Raw genomic sequence first — 13,708 nt, 5'->3', positions numbered from 1 at the left:
TTGTGAAGTGTTATGTCGTGGTGCTCTCTTATAGCACTTGCCTCATTATCATGATCATATTGATCATTTGATCCTCTCCTTCTTCAAGGAATTTTATATTTGAAATCGATCGATCTATTACGCTTCAGGCATATCATAGACTCTGTCCTTCAAGGACTTCTCGTTGGAGCATTTGCAGCTGAATTATAACATAGGATCGATAAATTCATCTGGCAATAGATGCAATATTATGCAAAAGAATTATCCCATGAACTCTAAGTTCACATTTTCTTTTAACGAGGATCTAGATAATTCATAATTAACTTCGTAAATAATTTTCAAATGTCAATCATCTCTCCTCCTAATGTTAGAAAATTTAACATTCATCCCAGCCTTATTTGAAAATTCATCTCTGTGTATGGTGGAGAAATTAAAATCATAAGCACGCATTCAAACTTTAGATGAAATTATTTGGTTCATGACCTGCACCATTATGATGGGGAAACCTTTTTGTATGCATACATGTGTTGCTACATGTTAAATAAATTTATGTCATACCAAAACTTATTTAGGAGTTTTGCTCTCATACCCATGTTTTAGCTATAATTGGAGCATATAATTTCTTCTAAACCAACCAGCATTATCAGTATAATTTCATAGTGGAATTGTGCTCTTAATTTAACAATCGAGCAAACAACCTTACAAACATCAATTTATAAGTTGACAACAAAGCATATGTGACCATCCCATAGATGCATCTATCATATAATTGCAAACGGTCCATATGACAAGTGAACACGTCCATATTCACCTTTTTATATGTTTCAAAAATTTCAGACGATTACAATCCCAACCTTAGCTGGCACAATGATAATTTTATCAAGAGAATTCTTGAAGAATCTTTTATATCTTCATCATATAATCCACATGATTTCTCAATTACATATGTATCACATTTAAATCAGAATGGTCAACCGGTCATGCCAAGTGATCTTTATTTCAGTACACTTATAATTTACTTTTGCATGTGATTCCATCAACATGCCCACGTTTATATGCAACAAATAAGAGAAAAAATGGGTAATCGTTTACACAAATATTTATAACCTGCTTCGATTATTAATCTGAAGATAATAAATCTTTTCATAATTTATAGTCTCAATATTTCTTTTCAATTCATCCGAAACTTAAAAGTTTCTTTTGAGACTTACTACAACCCCAATATTATTCCCCTGCTAATAACACAACTCGTTAGAGCTTTCAATTAATTTTGTGTACTATCACATATACCATGACATCATCCATATGATGAACATCTCCTTCAAGGAGAAATTATATTAGTATTGTCATGGTCAAAATTATTACGAGCAAGACATGTCTCTTGCTTTACTTTTGTTGTACCATAGGTACACAATCAATGACAAATTTGTAATGTCACACAATAATATTATTTGTCCATGACCACAATCTTTATAGGCAAAATTTCTTTTGCCTTTTCGATAGTTCACAATTAACATACCATAATATTTATGACGTATAAACGCGCACGACCATTAACCATTCCTGTCAAATAAAATTTATTTATTTCTTCTAAACTTCCCGTAGAGATGAGTTGTGACATATTTTCAATCACACATGAATATGTTCTTATTCATATTTTTCCTTCATATTTAGACATATTCACTTTAAAAAATGGACAAATATTCATGATGCTTATTTCCAGTCTCAATCTCTTCATGAGTTTGACCATGAACATTTATGTATGTCATATCTTTAAATTTGACATATTTATATGACCCACCTCAACATCACTTTGAAAGATAAAGTGCACCATCACTTTATATTCTTTTATTTTGATGGAGGATTTATAAAATTTACTAGATTAGATCTGCAAAAATTGAGTGTCCATTGACCTTTCATACTAAATCACAATAACTACTTTCAACCTTTGAAAGACCATTTTGAGATGATAATAATGACCTTCACATTTTTAAGGACTATTTGGAGAATCCAATGTGTTCTCTTTTTCATAATTGTCACAATGATGACTATTATGATTTTGTCCTTTCACCCCCTTATTCATACATGTAATCACTTGTCGTCTTTCAGACTTATTATTCATTGCTATCATATTCGTACTATAGAATGGAGAAACTGGGCAGATTTCAAACTTATCATTGACTTCTACCACATTCACTTTTGGGAAAGGAGCAAATTCAATGAGATGAATTTCAGGATTTCTCATAAAAATGTATCATTTTGTCTTAGTCATCATTTTATCATCCTTATTGTGAATTGACTCAAACTCAATGTCTTACCCATATAAGGCGTGTTACACCATAATTTCATGGGACTCGAACCCAATATTTTATCATCATGGTGCATCAAAACTCATATTGATGTCTTATTCTCTTGGTGGGATAGGACATGAATCTACCCTCTTACCCTCAAACATTTTTCATTATGGTGCATCCGGACTTTAACATGATGTCTAACCCTTTTGGTGAGATAAGACTTGAATTCATCGTCTCACCCTCCAATCAATGTCACATAAGTCAATACCAATAAAACTTTTCCACGAGTCTTTACAAAATCATCAAAAATTATAGAAGCAAGTTTAGTCAAAAGAAGGCTGAGAGGTTTCTCACCTCTAGTAATTATAAATATTAATACGTTCCTCATAATTAACACTAAGAAAATCAATATTAAAGTTTACTTCTTTATCCTTCAATTCTTTTCTAAAATGAAGAACTGTTAGTATAATCATAAATCAATGTACAAAATTGTTAAAGTAGCACAAATCAATATGTTCTACCTTTTCATATACAACATACATACTAAAATAAATTAATAAAAATAACATCATATGCACATTTAAGGCTATATATTGAGTTAAACATACTTTTAAAATTCTTACTTATAACAGTTTTTTTTTCGAGTTATAGCATATCAATTAAAATTATATTTAACTAAAAATCAATTATAATCTAATTTAAATACTATTTTTAATCTTATTATTACAGTTTCCTTTTTAAAAATCACCTCTGTGAATTTTTAGTTTATTAATTATATATTTTTATAGTTACCTTTTTAAAACTAAATATTCAGTTTACATATTTTTAGGGATTCAAATTATCATGTTCCTTGTTTACCGTTATCCAATTATCCATACCCCAATCACAGCCCACACCCATCACAAGCAAATCGGAGGTTACACGTTCTTCTCAGGCCTCACACCGTCCCACTTTAATCTTCCTCAAAAGTGAATGAAGCTGTTGATAAACTTGCAAGAATGATACAACTATTTTTTACGAGCACAAAATTTTATGGTAAAAGGCTTGATCTGTATGCCAACAATCTCCTTAAATTTCAAAACAAGTCTCAATTCGAACCACTTGATATCAAATGTAAGATGGATGTTCCTCAACAAGAAGATAATTCCAAGTATGTATTTTATATACTCTATTGATCTCATAAAAAATGACAATATTATTTAGTTATTAAAATATTTCTTCTTTCACATTTTTTACAACGATTGTGGTATGTAAACATCTCTTTTTGCTGAATACATCAGTACCGGTGTTTTTGATATGTCTGTTGTTGATATCAATGCAACATACCATCGACAAATATATGCCACAATACTGTGACATTATGAAAAATTAAAGAATGAAGATGGCGCAATAAGTGATAGTGTAGTTACTGTACGGTTGCTAGCAAATACGGTGGACCTCGCACAACAAAAGAACATGTTTCGGACACAACCAATTATCCTACATCAAGAGCACCGAAAAGAAACTTGAAATAGTTTATTGCACCTTCTACCTTTTTTTAGACTACATGTTTTTTTAAACTCTTGAATGTTGTATATCTAACATTCAAATCTATGTAATGTATTAATGTATCCAAATGCACTTGTATTTCTAATTGGACAATCCATGAAAAATAACTTGTATTCAAATGTATATGTATTCCGTTGTGTTCAACATTCAAATACAATTATATGTGTGTATCAAGAGAATGAAATGTATTCTAGTATTACATCATTTATATAAAAGTGAATCTTAACATAATTAAATTATGTATTTGAATTTCGGTGAAAGTAACTTTTTCAAACAAAATCTTATGAAAATCGAGAAACATATATATGTATACAAATATAAACTCATATAAACGGGAAAAAATGCAATTAGAAAATACCCAATGAAGTTGAATTACAAAAATCGTTCATATAATCATCCAAAGGATCTTGAGTTAGAAGAAAATTGGAGAAAAAATAATTAAAAAAAGACATTAATACATGTATATTTAAAAGAGAAAAATATTGAATAGGTAAGTATGGGGAACATAGCCCCATAAAACATGCATAATGCATTTATTAGGTCTATAATGATATCTTTTCTATTTAGTAATAATTATTTAAATACATATAATTTTTTTTAAAAAAACTGATAATTCATGGTTAACAAAGTTTGCTAATTAATTTTTAAGTATATCTATATAGCTTAAAAAATAAATTGTAGCTATATACATTAAATATAAATTGAGGTTTGCTATATTATTTATTTTTTCCTATTTAAATTTCATGATACTATATATCAATGGGTTGTCAATGTACCCTTATTTGGATGAATATGTATGAGCTCTGATTACTACTTGTATGAACATGACATCACATTTTTTATTTATTATCTTTTTAGTATGAAAAATTTCATATATTCAACTTATACTTTTTTGAAAATACATGTGTGAATATGTATTTTCAATTGTTGATTATTTTATTTTCAGGATAGTTTCAATTTACATAGTTCATACCATATACATTCACTATTTTAAACATATTTTAACTAGGGATTCATTGTACCATTGATATGGTAAAAATAGTGGATCCATATGTATGAACTATGTATGATTTTTGTATGAACTATGTATGGATTATGATTAATATTTTTATGAAAATGGTTGACATAAAATAAAGTTAGTATTGAAATAAAACTTGAATAAAATTGGTATAAAGTGTGTTTTGGTGTTATTTATAGTTGGACAATATTCAGAAACCACAATTACTCATACATTAATGATGCCAAATGCACTCCATAAATAAAACATGTGTCTAACGGACAAAACAACGTAAAAATTGTGTAACAAAAAGTAAAAAAAAAATCATTTTTTTGCACAGGATAGTTTGAACATGTCTTCCTGTTGTGTCCAACTTGACGACATCTACTGCAATTAATCTTTGACCTTTTGAAATTTCACATAAGCAAAATCTTTTCAGCGTTCAAGTTGGGTCTTCCACTGATCTTTTTGGACCTGGTGGCATCAATTTAGGCTCTGAAATATAACGTGGTACAACTCATGTACTCTCGCAAGGGATAGGTTCAACAGGGATAACATATGCATCTTTGAAATTCTTCAGGCTATAAAAGCAGTGTAGAATCTGCTTCATGCAATTTCCTGTATTTAAGAACTGCAATTACATGACCAACAAGATTACAAAATAATTAATACAAATCAGAATTTCACACAAAAAATTCAGAATTTCATACAAACAAAATAGTATGTGACATTTAATACCCAATTATTACACATTTCATACCCAATTAATACACATTACATACAATAAATTCCAAAGACATTACAAACAGTGCTTTTCAAATTATAATTTACACAACAAAATAACATTTCATATTTCATAACCTATTAATACGCAATTCATAAACAATCATCAAGTTTACCAACTTCATTCGATTTTTTCTTACCAAAAAGTCAATTATTATCACACATATCTGCAAATAATAAAATCTAAATTATCAAACAAAAAAACAAACATCATACAATCTTACAACACTTTTTATACAATTAGTCAAAAATATAAATAAATTTTTCTTGCACATTATTTAACACATTGTAATATCAATTTCGTTGGCTCTTTTTCTAGTAAATTAACTCAACATTATTCATCTATTTTATTTTTTCAGAAAACATATATTAATCGAATTTTTAATTTTAATAAAACTGAAACGTCTATAATGTACCATGCTGCTACAAGTAAGGTACCTATCAAAATGTGTTATGAAATAAAAATAAAACAAACTGTATTATGAAAAAAATTATCAAAAATAAATCAGTAAACTATAATAAATACCAACCTGACGGATCCCATCTACCACCATATTTAATTAATACGGATACGTTGTTATCCATCACAACAAATCACATTTTTTTTCACAGCAAAATAACTTCAATCACTAAAAAAATGAGATTACTTTCTGCAAGCAATTGAAGAGAGAGAAACGTGATAGAGAAATAAAAAGGAATAAAATCATAATTTAATTTGCTTTAAACTTATTGAGAGTTTAAAACAAACTGAATAATCTTAATTTTTTTTTAATTCCTTAACATGTGCTAATTTGTTAATTATCTATTATTAATTGAAATTAATTGAAACCCCATAAATGTGCTACTTTTCAATTATATGCAGAAATATTTTTTAAAAAATATAAATGTTTTCAATTATTTAAAATCAGCCTTTATTTTCTAATAATATGTTATAACTTGAGCTATTAAGAGCGTTTGGATGGGCTTAAAAGCTGATCAAACTGACTTAAAAGTCACTTTTTAACTTATTAGAGTGTTTGAAAATTATCAAAGTGACTTATTTTAAATAAAAAATGACTTATTTTAAGCCAAAAGCTAAAAGGTAGGTGGATGTAATTTTTTTCAACTTAAAAGTCATTTAATGTTGATCAAGTATATTACATTTTTGCCCTTAATTCTTTTATTATTATTATTATTAATATTATTATTATTATTATTATTATTGTTATTATTATTATTATTATTACTATTATTAATAATAATATCATCATCATCATCATCATTGTTGTTGTTGTTGTTGTTGTTGTTGTCGTCGTCGTCGTCATCATTATTATTATTATTAATAATAATAATAATAATAATAATAATAATAATAATAATTTATGATGATAATTGAAGTATGTGAATGATAAGAAATATTATTACTTATGGATGTAAAATATAAATTAATTTTGTTTAATTTTTTTAAGGATGAAAACCTTAAATTAATCAACTTTTTATCATGTTAACAACTTTAAGGGTATTTCAGACATTTTGATTTAAAAAAGTGTTGACAGCACTTATTTGCCAAACACATCAACAACTTTTTTTTCAACTGCAACACTTTTATCCAAACACATAACTACTTATTTTAAAAATAAGTTTCAGCGCTTTCAAAAGTACTTTTTAAAAGTTACTTTTTTTAAGTCAATCCAAACGGACTCTAAATGTTATATATTGAAAGTCAAACTCTAATGTTATAGCTTGAGAATATTACTATAAAAAATATTATATACCTAATTTTCACAATAAATTATTAGTGTAAGAGGAACTTTTGAAAATATAAATGTGTAACAAGAAAAAATAAATAGAACATGTTCTTGCTCACAAGTATTTCAACTACAACACTTTTGTGAAGTGCTACAACTTTTAGAGTATATTCGTGCTGATAATGTGTTACAAAATCAAACTCATAATAATATAATCATAAAGACGAGATGTAAGATGGAAGAGAGAAGATTTTTCTTCTATTCAAGTGTATATTTCAAATGGTGAGTGATAGCTTTATTTTTAATGTTAAGATATCACTTCCAAAGGTCACCATGATAAATGCAGGGGCAGACCTACCTGTAGAGTTTTGGGTGCTCGAGCACCCATTGACTCCGGAGGAAACTTTATATATGTATACAGTAAATACTAAAAAAAATTATATAAGATTTGCTTCAACACCCATTAAATAAAGTATTCCATGGTCGATGTGGTTCTAAAGTCATATTCTGGGAGCGTTGGTGCCCTTCATAGAGGGTTCAAGCCCTTGCGGCAACATTTATATTTTTATTGAGAGAAGGCCAACAGAAACTTCTTGACTTCTTTTTTAAAATTTTGCTTATATTTTTTTTTATTTTTCTACTTTTCTATTTTGGCATTTCATTTATCAAATAAATTATAAAAATATTAGTGGTGAACTTATAAAGAGATTTTTTTTTGGCTAGCAAATGTTAAAAGAATTGAGCATCCACGTTTATCGAATTCTGGATTCGTCAATGAATAAATGCCCAATAAATATGTACATAATTATCTATAAAGGTTTATGTCACCTTGAAAATATAGATACATAATAACGATATGTTCATGAAGAAAGCAAATGGATAATCCACTAATCTATAAATTTTAAATAAATTGGGCCAAAAATGCTAAGTCAGCCTCACGAGCTAACAAAAAGAAAACCCTTATGTGCTGACATTTTGCATGGTTTAAGAAATTACAAAGTAAAAAGTGTAAAATTAAATAAAGAGAAAAGGGTCAAAAATACCCCTCAATTTTGTTTTATTGGTTAACTATGCCCTTACCGTTAAAGTGAAGTTAATTTTATCCCTACCGTTACTAATCTCACCATATATACCCCTCATTTGATGGAAATACGAAATTAATTTAAATTAACCCGATTTCAATTGAAATTATCCGATATTCTCTTTTCAATCCAAACCCGACCCACTAAACCAAACGAATCATTACCAAATTAAAATCCAAACCCATTTTCTCTAATATTCTTTCATCTTCTTCATCACTTTAAAGGTAAATTTGGTCAAGATGTTGTAGATTTAAGCAATAACGAATATTTGAACAATTATTGCGTTGTAGCGGTGGAGTTTCACACGCTCACTACACCATTTTAGGTCTACAACAACACTAAATCTGGACAACGCTTATAAAGTGTTGCCTAAAATACTTTTGGGAACACTTTTAATGTGTAGCCAAAGATTTTGACTTTTAGCTACATTAATTTTAGCAACACTTCTAAAGTGTACTCTTTAATGGGATAACCTACACTTTATAAGTGTTGTTATAGTTGGCAACAAGTATTTACATGAATGGCCACACTATTAAAGTGTGTTATTTTTATAATTGTAAATACAACACATTAAAAATGTGGCCTTAGTGTTTTCACCAAAATTTTATATTCCCTCCAACATTTTAACATTAAAATTTGATCTCCCTCCCATTTTTATTTGGCCAAAAAAATAAAACATTAAAGAAAAATTAAAAAAAATAAAACATTAAAGAAATAAAAAAGGAAACATTTCCTAACTTCAGCTGAAGCTTCCATTTTTAGCTGAAGAACACCATTTGCATGAACTGAAGAAGGATCGAAGAACAAAAGAAATCAATTTGTACTACGATTTTTGTCACATTTCTGTCAAACTTCAACTGAAGAACACCATTTTCAGCCTCTGAACATGAACTGAAGAAGACGATTTTCCTCTCAGCTTCGTTGTTCAAGATTGGAGAGCTGAAGAAGACGATTTTCTTCAAAGATTTCTGGGTAAACTGCTGTTCCATAGATTTCCTTTTGAAAATTGAAAGAAAATGCTTCACAAATCAACTTGCCTCATGTCTTAAAGCTTTAGGTTGTTGGAATAGAGTTTATCAGGTAAGAGATTTTACCTTCAAAAGTCTAAATTATAGCTTTAAGATTTTGATATTCTTGTGTGTCAGTCAAAAATTTAAGTTAGGGTTTTTATGTTCTTGTGTTGTTGATACGAATTTTGTTGATTTTGGGAGTTTAGTTTATAGTTGTATTACGTATAAATGGGCAGATTATCTTTGACTCACTAGTTTTTTCTCTTAATGTTGAATGTAGAAGCTGAAGCTAAGTCGCCTTTATATGAAGAACTGAGTTGTAGCTAAGTAGTCTTTCTTCGAAGAACTAAATTGTTGAAGCTGGCGATACCTACGATATTTTGTCCCTAATATAGATTTCGTCAAGTGTAAGTAGCTACTCTACATGAATTTCAAAAGTTTTTAATGTCTGTATTAATGTCATTGTTTTTTTAGTCTTCCTGAGTTCATAGTTGTGCTCACCTTAAGCTTGGTTTGTTCCTTTATTAACCACATTGATTATGTCTTGTAGCTATTTGCTTGTAAATTTTTTCTTTTTTCGACTACATGCCTTGAAATGTATAGAAGTCATTTTGTTGTTTCTTTAGTGCATTTTCAAGTGTACATCAGAAACCTTAGTTCAATATTTCTTAGTTGTTTTGGGATCACCTCGTAGTATGAATTTGCTAAACTTGCTTTGTATTTTGAGGTTCACTATATAGAAAACGAATCATATGCCTTAGAGATAGACGATATAGGATATATTTTTCAAGTCTAGAAGGGGTAGAGACGGAGCAGTAACTTGTGAGAGTGTTTTGCAAGAGCTGGACATTACAATTATGACAAATAGGAAATTTCTTCCTATAAAGGGATCTATTAGAAAAAAATAGTAATAGACTTTAACTTTGTGGCTGGATAGTACATAATTTCTTATTTTTTACAATAACAAGTAACTGTGTATGATAAGTTTGATTGGTGCACATTTTATTACCTTCTATAACTAGTAAAACTACAGTGATAGCGTAACATGCTTTAATTGTTAATGTATATAACTTAAATCCTTAGTAAAGCAATTGTTTCTACGTCTTTAATTGTTTTGTTTCTTTTTCTACTTTCAACTTGAGGATTATGCTTTCTTTCTTTTCTGCTAACTGTTACTAGCAATAACAGAATAGAAATAGAAGATTTGTTTTTGTAGTATGGACAACCTGTTGAGTTTTGGATATTGTTGAAAGTGAGTTTTGCTTCATCTAAGTTTTAGAAAAATTAGGAGAAGTCAGTGCAAATAAAATGGAGAGAAAGTTTTGTATGATGCTAAAGTTTGTCCTATTTGATAAGCTAGATGCAACGGATGAGAAATAGCTTGTAACTTTTTAATTTCATTACATGTCAAGTTCTTGCATATATTATAGAATTAAATAGAACTGTAAAGATAATCTATGGTCAAGTGCTATAAGACTGTCTATGGATGATGCTAAAGTCTCTTTCTACGTCTGTCCTCTTGATGAAGTTAACAACTTCATTATCAATCTTTTCCTATCGACTTCAATGGTTCTGTCATGCTCCACAAAGTGTTTCTTTTGAGCTTCAGGGGGGAGACTTATGGTGGTATCCACCAACACTTTTTCTCTGTGACTTTAGTTGATCGGATGCCTTTCCCTTTAGTCTATATCAAACTGTAGATATTGACAGCAATCATGTTGGCATTGACATCAATGGCCTAAAGTCTGTAATAGCCAAGCCTGCTAGTTATTATACCAGTAATGAGAAATCCTTCAATAACTTTACTCTTGCTAGTGGTCAGCCAATGCAAGTTTGGGTGGAATATGATTATGTGGATAAGCATATGAATGTCAAAATGGCTCCAATGCACGTTGCAAAACCAGACCGGCCTATCCTGTCCTGAGTCTACGATCTTTCATTTGTCACCGATGAAAACGTGTCAATTCGCTTCTCAGCATCAGGACTAGTCTATCTCCATGAAGAGTGGGAACAAGTACTGATGAAGAAGATGAAAGAAAATGTGTTTGGGTTTTAATTTGGTAATGATTCATTTGGTTTAGTGGGTCGGGGTTTGGATTGAAAAGAAAAAATCAGGTCAATTTCAATTGAAATCCGGTTAGTTTAAATTAACTTGGGGCTTTTCGTCAAATGAGGGGTGTATATGGTGAGACTAGTAACGGTAGGGGTTAACTTCACTTTAACGGTAAAGGCATAGTTAACCAATAAAACAAAATTGAAGGATATTTTTGATCCTTTTCCTTTAAATAAATACCATATTTAAGTGTGAATATAATTTATTCTAATCAACTAATAAGAAATATCTTTTCCTTAATTATAATGTTCTATAACTAGTAGAATATCAATACCTCAATTTTCTCCCAGTTAGTTGGTCATTAATTTGATTGTTATACATCTCCTAATTAATAGTATCAGTCTCCTATTTTAGTTCTTTCTTTCTCCTTCTTTTTAGTTGCCAATTTTTTAAAAAAATTATGAGTTTAAGTTTTGTGCAACTTTGATGTATGGAATTTCTGCACCATCATATTTTAAATGAAATTTAATTATGGTAACTTGTTTTAATAAAATAACAGTGATTATAAAAAAGAAAAAATTAATATCAACTATTGAGTCCTGCTTGGATTCTAATCATATTTATTTCCATAACTAAATAATTTTCTTTCCAAACATAAATACAATATTGAGGTTTAATAAATCATTATTTCTATTAGAAACATGTTTAAGATAAGTTAAGGGAGAAACGTGTTTAAGATGCAAATCACTTAATCGTAGTAATTGATTAGTAAATTCATTTTCTCTTTTCTAATAATTATGCTGACACTTCACAAATTCAAATAAATATTTTAGAGCAAATCTGTCAAGACTTGTAATTGAAATTTTATTAATAATATTATAAAATAGTAGATCTAAAGGCTGTAATATACCCTCTTAATTTAATATGTCAGGTGATTTTTCCAAATAGAAATTATAACTAGAGACACCGGCGACTGTGTTTCTGTCTTTCCGAGTATGTCGATGCATATCATTGTATTTCATATGTATATATATTTGTGTCTTAAAAAACTCTGTTGGGACTTGTCTTGGGGCTCGCTCCTGGGAGGCTCTAGCACCCAAGATGCAAGTTTGGATATAGTTTTGTAAGATTCACGTCTTAGGCATTCGGTTATACGCCCTAAGTATGTTTGTCGTTCGAAGCTTGCTTAACACAACTTACATAAATTATGAGTTAAATTATTTAGTACATTGTTGATCTTCATTATTCTTGAATAAATGAATGATACTTAATATAATGTTTGAAAGTAAGAAGATTGAGAGTAACTTAACTAACAAGTTGTAGTATCAAATCTTTACTATTTGAGAACACTTTCATGCGGATCATATAGAAAGTAACATTTTTTAAAAAAGGGAAAAGGGTCAAATTTGCCCTAAACTATTCGAAAAGGTCTATATATAACATCCATTTAACGTTGGGAAAAAGGTCAAAAATATCCCTCAACTTTGGTTTATTATTTAAATTTACCCTCGCCGTTAAAATGAAGTTAATTTTATGTGAACGGAGCCTAAAGGGTACAAAATATTAACAAAAATTCCAAAACGGTATATAAAATTTTATATTAACCAAAAGGGTAAAATCGCTGCACCAACAGCGACTTACCCCACCGGAAAATGCAAAATCGCTGCAGAGGCAGCGATTTTGCAAAATCTGAAATTTTTTTTAGCAGCGATTTATAGAAATTTGTTTTTTTTTACAAAATCGCTGCCCCAGCAGCGATTTCAAAAAAAAATAATTTTAAAAAAAGAAATCGCTGCTGGGAGCAGCGATTTCTTCAAAAAAAAATTTTTTTAAAAAAAAATTAAGAAATCGATGCAGGGGCAGCGATTTCAAAAAAAAAAATTTTTTTGAAGAAAAAAAAATCAGATTTTGCAAAATCGCTGTCTCTGCAGCGATTTTGTTTTTTCCGGTGGGGTAAGTCGCTGTTGGTGCAGCGATTTTACCCTTTTGGTTAATATAAAATTTTATATACCGTTTTGGAATTTTTGTTAATATTTTGTACCCTTTAGGCTCCGGACTCTTAATTTTATCACCCCCATTACTAATGTCACGACCCAAAACCGGGGCCGCGACTGGCACCCACAATTTCCCTCCTATGTGAGCGAACCAACCAATCTAACCCTTATCATTTTAACCTATATCAACAGAAAATAATGCGGAAGACTTAAACTCATTAAATAAAACAAATCAACATCT

This window comes from Solanum pennellii, chromosome 5, assembly GCF_001406875.1.
Source record: "Solanum pennellii chromosome 5, SPENNV200".
Lineage (NCBI taxonomy): Eukaryota > Viridiplantae > Streptophyta > Magnoliopsida > Solanales > Solanaceae > Solanum > Solanum pennellii.
Note: the sequence above shows the minus strand (reverse complement) of the source record.